The sequence below is a fragment of the Molothrus aeneus genome, chromosome 4, assembly GCF_037042795.1.
Source record: "Molothrus aeneus isolate 106 chromosome 4, BPBGC_Maene_1.0, whole genome shotgun sequence".
NCBI lineage: Eukaryota > Metazoa > Chordata > Aves > Passeriformes > Icteridae > Molothrus > Molothrus aeneus.
Genome location: NC_089649.1, coordinates 5,601,073 through 5,610,881, shown reverse-complemented (window position 1 = coordinate 5,610,881; position 9,809 = coordinate 5,601,073). Strand labels below are relative to the sequence as shown.

General features: G+C 47.7%; 1 long non-coding RNA gene across 4 annotated transcripts; it reads left to right on the top strand.

The window, feature by feature from the left end:
- The first annotated feature begins 2,608 nt into the window (after positions 1–2,608).
- Positions 2,609–8,717, top strand: LOC136556333 (uncharacterized). Of its 4 annotated transcripts, none has more exons than XR_010783647.1 (3): positions 2,619–3,260; positions 3,347–3,473; positions 5,317–8,717. It is a non-coding gene; the product is annotated as an uncharacterized lncRNA (long non-coding RNA). The 4 variants fall into 4 exon arrangements; XR_010783646.1 differs by having other exon boundaries at positions 2,622–3,065; XR_010783645.1 differs by having other exon boundaries at positions 2,609–3,473.
- Positions 8,718–9,809: the final 1,092 nt, after the last annotated feature.

Sequence of the window (9,809 nt, the reverse complement as noted above, 5' to 3'; positions counted from 1 at the left end):
TTTCACAAATAGAATTGGAATTTCATACTGATGATTTGACCCTTTCTAAGATTTCACTGAGCACTGGGTCTGCTTGAAACTGAGGGGACTACTCATGACTGAGGTATGAAAACTACATTTCATTCCCTGGATTAGGAGTTTTCTCTTGCCCACAAGGAAGTTAAGGGGAAAAAAAAAGGGAAATGGGTTTAAAATTTCCTGTGCTATTTTCGGTTTGCTCATCTTTCTGGAGATACCTTAGCAACTGTAGGACATCTGAAAAACTTTTAACTCTTTATGTTTGAGGCTCTGTTGGACATTGCTTTTGTTATGATGTTCTTGTGTCAGTACTTTGAACTTAGCCAAGCAATGTTGGTATCAGCAGTGACTGATAAAGCTATGCCTTTCTCATTAATAATGCATTCTTCATGAAACAAAGAATATATTTCCCTGTGTTTTTTATAACCTGATGAGTCTAAGACTGAATGAAGTCAATGCCAAGCAGCTCTAAAGCAAAACACTGGGTTTTAATGTCTTTCAATGTAGGTTATGAACAAGGAAATAGACCTTTATTCTTAAATTTCAGCTACCTTTAATTACTTCCTCTATGCATATTCCAATTCAGATTGATGAATGTTGAACCAAAAGCAGACCTAAAAGAGTTAATTGAAATTCTCCTAATTCAGAGGCAAACTGTTTTTATAGATTTGTTTTGAGGGGTTTTTTGGTAAGGAAATGGCAAGTATTTATTCATCCAGCTCCCTCCACATTTCCCACCATCATTATTCCCAGGGATCCCTGCAGGGATAAGTGGTCTCTGACCCTCACCAGGGTGAGCTGCAGGAGCCTTGCAGCCGTGCCTGTGATTTCTCACAGTGGCAGAAAAACTGCAACAGCACAGAGATGTTTTGCTAAAAGCTCCTACTGTTCCCAACAGGTTATTATACAGGCAGAATAAAATGCTTTCTTAAGGACCAGCCACATTTTTTGTCTGCCTGAAAGGTCACATTTGTTTGGGGTTTTTTTCTCTTGTTTAGGTGAGACATAAACTCAGAGGAAATGTTGAAAATAGCAGCTGGCAGTACTTCTGTGTGAGTATCTCCATTTACACCTCACCTTGCTCTTAGAGACCTTTGAATACTATTTAAAATGAATTTTGATAGGTGGTGGCTGCTGACTATCTGCATTTCTTCTTGCACTTGTTTTCTGTGCTTGTTTGGCATCACTGCTGAATGTCACCAATAAGGAAATTGATGAGGAAGAGTTGAGGAACCAAAACCCATTCTTTTTTAATCCCTCTCTGTTATGCTGCCCATCCCAGGTTTTGTTGTTGTTTTTGTTTTTAGTTGTTTTTTCAACTTCATTCTGCACCCCCTTCTTACTTTTCTTCCAGTGTCCTCTCTGCTGCCCCTCCCTCTTTCTGCCTCTCTCCTGTGACTGCAGGGCTGGGGAGGAACTTCTGGGGGCTGCCCCCCATTCTTGTTGCAGCAGAGTTCCTTTTGGGGGAGATGAACTCGTGGAAAGGGCTTGAATAAAGCACCACTCTGCTGTCCAGGGCAGTTTGATTCCTTCCGTGCCTTCTTTGGGGGTGAGGAAGTAAGGCTGAGGGAGAGGGGCTGGAGACTTGGGGGCTCTGATGGCATTTGGGGCACCGCAATGTCCCTAGGAGGGAGAGCCAGGCTGTAGCCATGACATTTTCTGAAAAATCCTCTCCTTAGCATTTTTTCTCCTGAGAGGCCTCAGGAACAAAATGTAAGCAATGATTATCTGCTGCTGTGGAATGCAACAGGTGCATCTGGGATTGGTCTCATGTGGTTGTTTCTTATTAATGGCCAATCACATCCAGCTGGCTTGGACTCTCTGTCCGAGACACAAGCCTTTGTGAAATCATTCTTTCTTTTTCTATTCTTAGCTAGCCTTCTGATGAAATCCTTTCTTCTATTCTTTTAATAGAATATAGATAATAAAATAGTAAATCAAGCCTTCTGAAACATGGAGTCAACTCCTCATCTCTTCCCGCATCCTCAGACTCCTGTGGACACGGTCACACCAGGCTGTGATGGAGGAGCAGGTGAGTGGGGAATGAGGGGGGGTCATGCTGGGTTACCCTGCCCCAGAGGGACCAAAAGCTGCCAGAAAATTCACACGGAGGGGTGGGTGTAGAACACCAAAACCTGTCAAGTTTTTCGTTTTTACAGGTATGGGCAAAGAATTGGAATTTATCTCTAAAACCATTTGGAAAGAATGATTTGGAAAGAATCTATCCATTCTATTGTATACAGGAATGCAGGAAACTCTGACTAGAGATGCGTAGTCGTTTTGAAACCAATGTTATAACGTTTTTACCTAGGAATGAACGAATCGAGTGCCCTTAAACCGTAGGAACAGCTGCTGGGGCTGAAGGGAATCAATCCAAAATCAATCTCCGGCAGCTTCGGTCTCCGTTCCCTGCCTGCCCCGAGGCGCGTCCAGCCCGGCCCGGGCGGGGGACGGTGCTGCCACCTTGTGGGCACAGAGCGGTGCTGTGCACAGAGGGGAGCGGTGAAGCACAGCGAGGAGTGCAAAGGGGCGCGGCCGGGCTTGAGGGGCCGCCGTGCGGGGCGGTGGCTGGGAAGAACGACAGCGGCGGGGCCGGTTTCGGCGGGCGGCGGAGGCGCGCAGGGGACAGAGCTCCCGTTTCAAGATGGCGAAGCGCCCGCGTACCAGGATCCTGCGTGAGCCGGATCGGGCTCCAGCCGCACTCAAGATGGCGGCCGCGGCAGGACTCCGGCAGAGGCGACTCCGGCAGAGGCGACTCCGCCGCTCCCTGCCGCGGTTCGCGGGGCTCCGGTGCCACTGACCCCGCCAACCGTTTTCTCCCGCCGGGAAAAGCAGCAGAAAATGGCGCTGAGAGCGCGGGATCGGCGTCGGGACCGGGTTGAGGCAGCCAGCAAGAGAAACGCCTGTGTGAGGAGCGGGGGATGCTTAAGGGTACCACAACAAAGATGGCGGCTCGGCCGGGAGTGGCTTCTGCCAGTACCAAAGATTGCGGAGAGGAAATCCAGGAGAAATGGCTGCTGGCATCCTGGGCTTGCCAGGCAGGTTTTGTAAGTAGTTTTCCTGCCTCTGCAGGGGGTGAAAACTGGAAAGGGGAGACAAAAAAAGGTCCTTTTTACGCCACACCAAAGATGGCGGCTGAGGGCGGCACTCACTTGCCCTTCCAATGATGGCGGCAGTGTGCTCATGCGCCTTGGGTAGGGGGACGAGAGGGCGGTACAGGAAATACCCCGCTCCGTCTGATGGTAAGAGTGCTTTCTCCTGGGTCTGGGCGGCATTGAGGTTGCAAGGAGTTCCGAATTATCCTTGTACCTCTCCTGTTGTGTCTAAGTCGGTGTTCCCTGAGTGGCTGCAGCTCCCTGCGTGTGGAGGGAAGAAGCCTGTGCTGGAGAATGGGAGAAAGGTCCCTGCTGGTTTCTGTGTCCTCGGTGGGCACAGAACTCTGGCCAGATGGCTTGGTGAGTATTGAAAATGTGAAAAATCCGTATTTTGTGAGTGGCTTTTCGCAAATATTAAAATGAATATGATATGTGTTGTGTTAAAAAGTAATGCTGTATTAATTCTCTTCAATAGCGTGCTAAATATAGTTTTAGGTTATAACAAAATGTTAAAAGAGAAACTATGTTATGTAGGAGACTTTTTTTAAAGAAAGGACTCGCAGTGAGATAGCAGCTACAGGACACCTAAATCTTTCAGAGAAAACAGAATTTATTGCTCTCTTATTGGAAGAAATTAACTTCTTCCTGCCTCAAAGGCACTGTTAGGATTCAGAGGAAGAAGTTGATGATGACCAGACAGAATCCTGTGTCTGAATGGAATTTATTCCTCATGTATGAGATGTATGAATATGCAACAGGCTGTTGTTTTTAAGGGTTAATCCTTTGTTAACGGGGGTCCTTTTTCGGGCTTATGCTGCCCAGAAAAAGGTACCCGGACTGTCTGTAACTCTTTGTCTCTATTGTCTCATATTGTCCTAATTTAATTTGTCCAAATTATTATTACTCTGATTGTATTACTATTTTTATAAGCATGTAATTACTGTTAAACTTTTAAAATTTTAAAAACAAGTGATTGGCGTTTTTCACAGGATCACTCCTGCTTCCTTTTCACTGAATTGTTGTAATGAGTCGTTAGCTTTTAGCCAGCCTCAGTTCCATTTCTTTTTCATGAATCTTTTTGGTTGTTTCGATCCTGAACTTGCCAAACCCTTAATTTGCTAAATTAACCCTGAGAAGGTTCCACAAGCCAATGCTGAGGGGATTGGGGATTGGATAGTTAGGATCTTATGGCCTTTCAAGGGTTGGGTTCACCCCCTGATTTTGGTGCCAAGGGAAACTCCCAAGTTAACACGGATCAAAATAGAAACAGTTCCCTCATCAAAGTCAGCTTTCCAAACCTCTGTTCAGGATCCAAAAGAAATGGGAATGCCCTTGGCAAAAAAGGGCATTTTGAGACAAAGCAAGCTTAAATTGTCTGTAAGCAGGAAATCCAGGAGAAATGGCTGCTGGCATCCTGGGCTTGCCAGGCAGGTTTTGTACTTGATTGCAAGGCAGTTTTCCTGCCTCTGCATGGGGTGGCACCTGCATCCCACTGGAAGGGGGAGAGAAATAATTCCCCTCCTTCCCTGGCCCAGCCCTGGAGTGGGAGCAGCTTGCCCTTATCCTGGAGTTCTCCTGCTCCTGCCCAGCATCCCTCTGGTACCCTCATGTGCTTCCCAAGCTCCCAGCACTGATGGATCTAAACAAGGAGAACAATCCCTGTTCCTTCTCTTCTCCATCCTTCATGTTCCTGGGCCCTGCATCTCCCTGGCTATTCCCTGTCTGACTCCTCATCTCCATCCCACCTTCTCCCTGGTCACATCTGAGCCTGAGATGTGTTTAGCAGCAAATCCATTCCTTTAAAGGACGCCCAGTGCAAAGAACATCCAGCTGCAGGTAAGTCTTCCTGCATTTCATTTTTCTCTGGCCAGTTTTGGAGGGTTTCCCTCTGTGCTTTCCTGTGACCCAGATGTGTCCCTTCCTTTGTCCAGATCCAGTGCCAAAAGATTGAACAACTGCTGAGTGGGGTCTGGGATGAGAATGGTTCTGCTAAAATGAGGGAAAGAATGCTAGAAGAAAAATGAGCTTCCTTTGAATGTCTGGAATAAAAGCACTGGGAAAGGGCACTTTTTAATTCAATTTGGTGCCACCTCCCCTTTTTTTATGGCTCATACTCCATGGTGAGCAATCTAAGCCAAAAGATGAAATGCAGGAGGCTTTGATTCTGCAGTGAGCTTAACTTCCCTTTTCTCCTCTCTTTCAGGACAGGGAGAACCACTGAACTTGTCCTGGCCTTGCCAAGGTGTTTGAGCTGCCAAACCCAAACTGGTCCTGATGATGGAGGACTTAAGAAATTACTCAATCCAACTAAATGCTTTAAAAAGGGAGATGGTTTGGTTATAGAAATATTTCTGCCTGAGACTGGGAAGAGATTGGGAAGAGTTAAACCCCCCAATTCTGCATAACAGCACAAGGATTTTTTAATTCTTTGCCTTTTTTTCCCTTCCTTTGAATGGGTTTGTTTGTTTCCCCTTGGAGACTGCACACACAATAGGCAGATTTTTCAAGTAAGCCATTTTTTCCCACTTTTAGTCTTCAATGGAGCCCAGGTGCCAATTGTTTGCTGCTTGGTTTCTGCCTTCCCTTTCCTGCCTACAGCTTAAGCCCTTTCTCTCCTTCCTGCTTTTTGGCCATCACTGGTCATGCAGATGATGCTGATGCAGATGGCTGATAAATAATTATCAAACAGCTTGGGAATGGTCTGTATCAGTAACATTAAAAGATGCAGTATATGGACCATCAAGCAATGAATTTAGCAACAGTTGGATAGTAACTAATCACCTTTCCTTTGAAGCCCTCTTCATAGCATATTTCCTTGTAAAGGGAAAGCATTTGGTTTTTCTTTTAAAAAATACTACAAATCACCAACAGCCAGCTTAAGTGAGCATGGCAGACTGACAAAGACATGGTAATGTTTTTTCTTTTAAATCCCTCACAAGCCCATCCCCTACTGGGGAGGCAGCTCAGCGAGTTTCAGCCCACAGCTGCCATCCTGTGCGCATGGAGAGCAACATCTCCAGCTGTCCCAGCCTCAGGAAAGCACAGAAGAGGGCTTTACACAGATCAGGGATTAAGCTAGACCCAGGATGGGCTCAGCTCAGTCACTGTGGCACTGTTAGAAGCCTTAAACCCTTTTTCCATCAGATTGATTGATGGTGGTTGTGGTGCAGCCACTGTTTTGCTGTCAATGTGCTCCACTGCAGCCTAGCCTGACATGGTGAGCAGGGGCTTGGGGTTCTGCCTCATGTGTTAAACATCAAACCAGAAGATAAAACAACAGCTAAAAGCCCTGCCCTGCCACGTGTCTCACTCTGCACCACTGCTGTGAGAGGAGGGTGAGAGACCCAGTCAGTTTTAGCTCTGTAAAGAAGCTACAGAGCAGTGATGAGTGCCTGAATCACATCCCCTGCAGCCATCAGGGGAGTGAGGGCAGGGAAAAGGGCAGAGAAAGGGAAATAAAAAAACAACAGAGCCACCAAGACTGGAGGATGTGAGGATGAATCCAAAACTATGCTCTCCAAGAACTGAAAGAACACATTTCTTAAAACAAGACATCCAAACTGGAATGAGGGACTTGCACTCTTTCCAGATCTTCCCAGCACCATAACCCATTAAAAAAAAAAAAAAAAGTCATCTGTGGAAATGGGATGCTCCTTTAAGCCTGGCAGAGACTTTCTCCAGCACCACAAACCACCCTTCCTGTTGCTCTTCCTTTACCACTCAGGGCTGAGCCATGGAGACCTGCTTCTTTAGTGTGTGTGTGTGTGTGTTTCAGGTTTTTTTTAAAACCAAGAAAAAAATCAATATCATATTTTAAAAAGAACCCCCAGAGCTTTGGGGAAAATGGGCATAAATGTCAAACAAAACACAAAGAAAGACTGAGCTACTAAGGGATCTTAGAGCAGCAGTGGTGGGGTGGGAGGGAAGAAATATAGGAGACAAATTTAACACCATTTAGGAGGGTTTATGCACAGTGTTTTCATTGCAAGCAGCATTTAGAAGTGACAATTTAGTGGTTTATCATATCCCAGCACACTCCTTCCCTGTCAAATGATGGGCAGAAGCAGCAGAGCAGCTCTGAACACACCGTTTGCTACAAGGCACCACCAACAAATCCAGAACAGCTCCACCCTTGGCCAACCCTCTCCCCTTGGGCCTTCTGAGAAGCTGGGATTTAGGAGAAGGCCTTGCAGGGGAACAGTGTTTCAAATGTCAAAGGCTTTAAAAATATATAAGGATAGGAAAGAACATTTCAGGGTTTTTTTCAGGTGATTGTTTAGGAATTTACTTGGAATAAGCTTCTTCCCCAAGAGGGATTTCAATTCTACACGTGCACAAAGAGGAGAAAACATTAATGCAGTGTTGAGACAACTGCGTGCTGTGAGCAGTGGTTTTAAGGTAAGGCCCTTGTATATCTGGGAGGGTGAAACCTCTGTGTTCAACCCTCTGGGATCATCACTTGGGCTTCCTGTGCTTCTCAAGCTCTCAAAGTAAAATTGACCTACCAAACTCATCTTTGTCTCAATCCTAATCCCTGCATCATCCTTCAGGTGTGTTTCCTCACAATGAAATTGGAGTAGAAAATGCTTTAGGAGATGCTTTGCAGCCCCTTTGTCCCCAAAGGCCCAATCTGCTTTAATTTTTAGGAATGCTCTTCAAGCACAAGGTTTGGATGCAGCCAGTGAGACTCACATTTCAGAAGGACCATCAATGGTCTGATAAAGACACAGCACTTTCAAGCAGGCTGCTGGGACTGAGGAGGATATTTGAAAGCTGTTGACATGCAGTTCTAGCAGAAGTGCAAAATGAAACGTAATGTAGTAGAAGTGGAAAATGAAATGCTGTTAGGCAAGGCTGCTGCCCAAATTGGCTCTGCCTGGATCCACTTGGCCTGCAGCACAGCCTTCTCCCTTTCTCCTCCCTGCCCTCTGCTCAGCACCAACCCAAACCTGGGCTATTTCAATTCCTGTCAGACACAGAGCAGCTGATGGGCAGCAAATGCAGCCTTCCCAAAGTGGCTGCCCATGGCCCGGCCTGCAGGGCAGAGCTCAGGGAGGAGGTGGCAGCTTCCTCAGCGGCTTTTCATGTCCTCTCTCTGCCATGCAGACACTGGCATGCATGGCACGGCTCTGTTTTGGCAGCCGGTCCCTTGGCAGGGCTGGGTGAGCACAGGGTGAGTACAGGGTGAACTCTCTGCTCCTTGCTGTGACACCTGGGCTGGCAGGGATGACACAGTGACCTCGGCCGGCCGATGCTGCCTGTGCCATCACCTGGCACTGACGTGTTTGATGAAAATCCTTTTGCTGGGATTTTTCTCCTGAGAAGCCTCAGAACAGAAATGGAACCAGTAACAATCTGCTGGCTGTGGAGTGTGGGCTGGAGGTGGTTTAGCAACAGGGGCATCTTGGATTGGTCTCCTGTGCATTGTTTCTACTTGATGACCAATCATGGTCCAGCTGTGTTGGGGCTGTGAGCAGTCCCAGGTTTTTATTATTCATTCCTTTCCAGCTTTCTGATGTCTCCTTGCTCTTTTAGTATAGTTCTAATATCTCATTTTCTTTCAATATAATAGAGATCATAAAATAATATTTCAGCCTTCTGAAAGGTGGAGTCAAGATTCTCGTCTCTTCCCTCATCCTGGGGACCCTCAAACACCACCACAATCAGCGGCCGAGCGGGTTTGTGCGAGCCTCTCAGGAACCCTTGGCCGGTCCTGAGTCAGCAGACACCGGGGGGGCAGCCCCGACACGGCCGAGAGCGGGGAGACACCCTCTGTGCCCCGAGGGTGCTAAGGGCACCTGGGCTGGGGGCAGACACTCTCTGTGTGTGCCCCGAGGGTGCTGAGGGCACCTGGGCTGGGGGGAGACACTCTCTGTGTGTGCCCCGAGGGTGCTGAGGGCACCTGGGCTGGGGGGAGACACTCTCTGTGTGTGCCCCGAGGGTGCTGAGGGCACCTGGGCTGGGGGGAGACACTCTCTGTGTGTGCCCCGAGGGTGCTGAGGGCACCTGGGCTGGGGGGAGACACTCTCTGTGTGTGCCCCGAGGGTACTGAGGGCACCTGGGCTGGGGGGAGACACTCTCTGTGTGTGCCCCGAGGGTGCTGAGGGCACCTGGGCTGGGCCCCTGTGCAGCACAAGAGACACCAGAGACATCGGTAGATGATAAAGGGCCGACTCTTAGCAGGGGTTAATCCAAGGTTTTATTAGGAGTCCCAAAGGAGTTCCTGCACCTCAGGGGCCTCCTGCCCAGAGCCCCAGGGAGATGTGTCAAGGTCACCTTTAAAGGGAGGTGGAAACCAAAAGTAGATAACATCTTCCCAACCATTAAGTGACCCTAAGGGATGGATGCTGGGGGACAGACATATAGGACAGCGTATGGGGCAAGGCTTGGGGGGCTGACCCCTGGCCCCTGGCTGATCACTCGACGACTTGGACCGAAACTTCTGCATGGAGGGGATGGGAGGCTGAGTGATTGACAGAGAGCCAGGGTGGGCGTTTGGGGATGATCTCATCCCGGGAGAGGGATAACACAGGTAGAAGGAGGGGGGTACAGTTGGGGATAAACCATTTGGGAAAAATATGGGGATACAAAACAAAATGACTTCAAAGTATTACAAAGTATAAAAATGCACTACAGCAGGTTTGGGCAGCAACAAATAAAATGTAATAAAATGCTTTGGAAATAGAAAAATTAAAA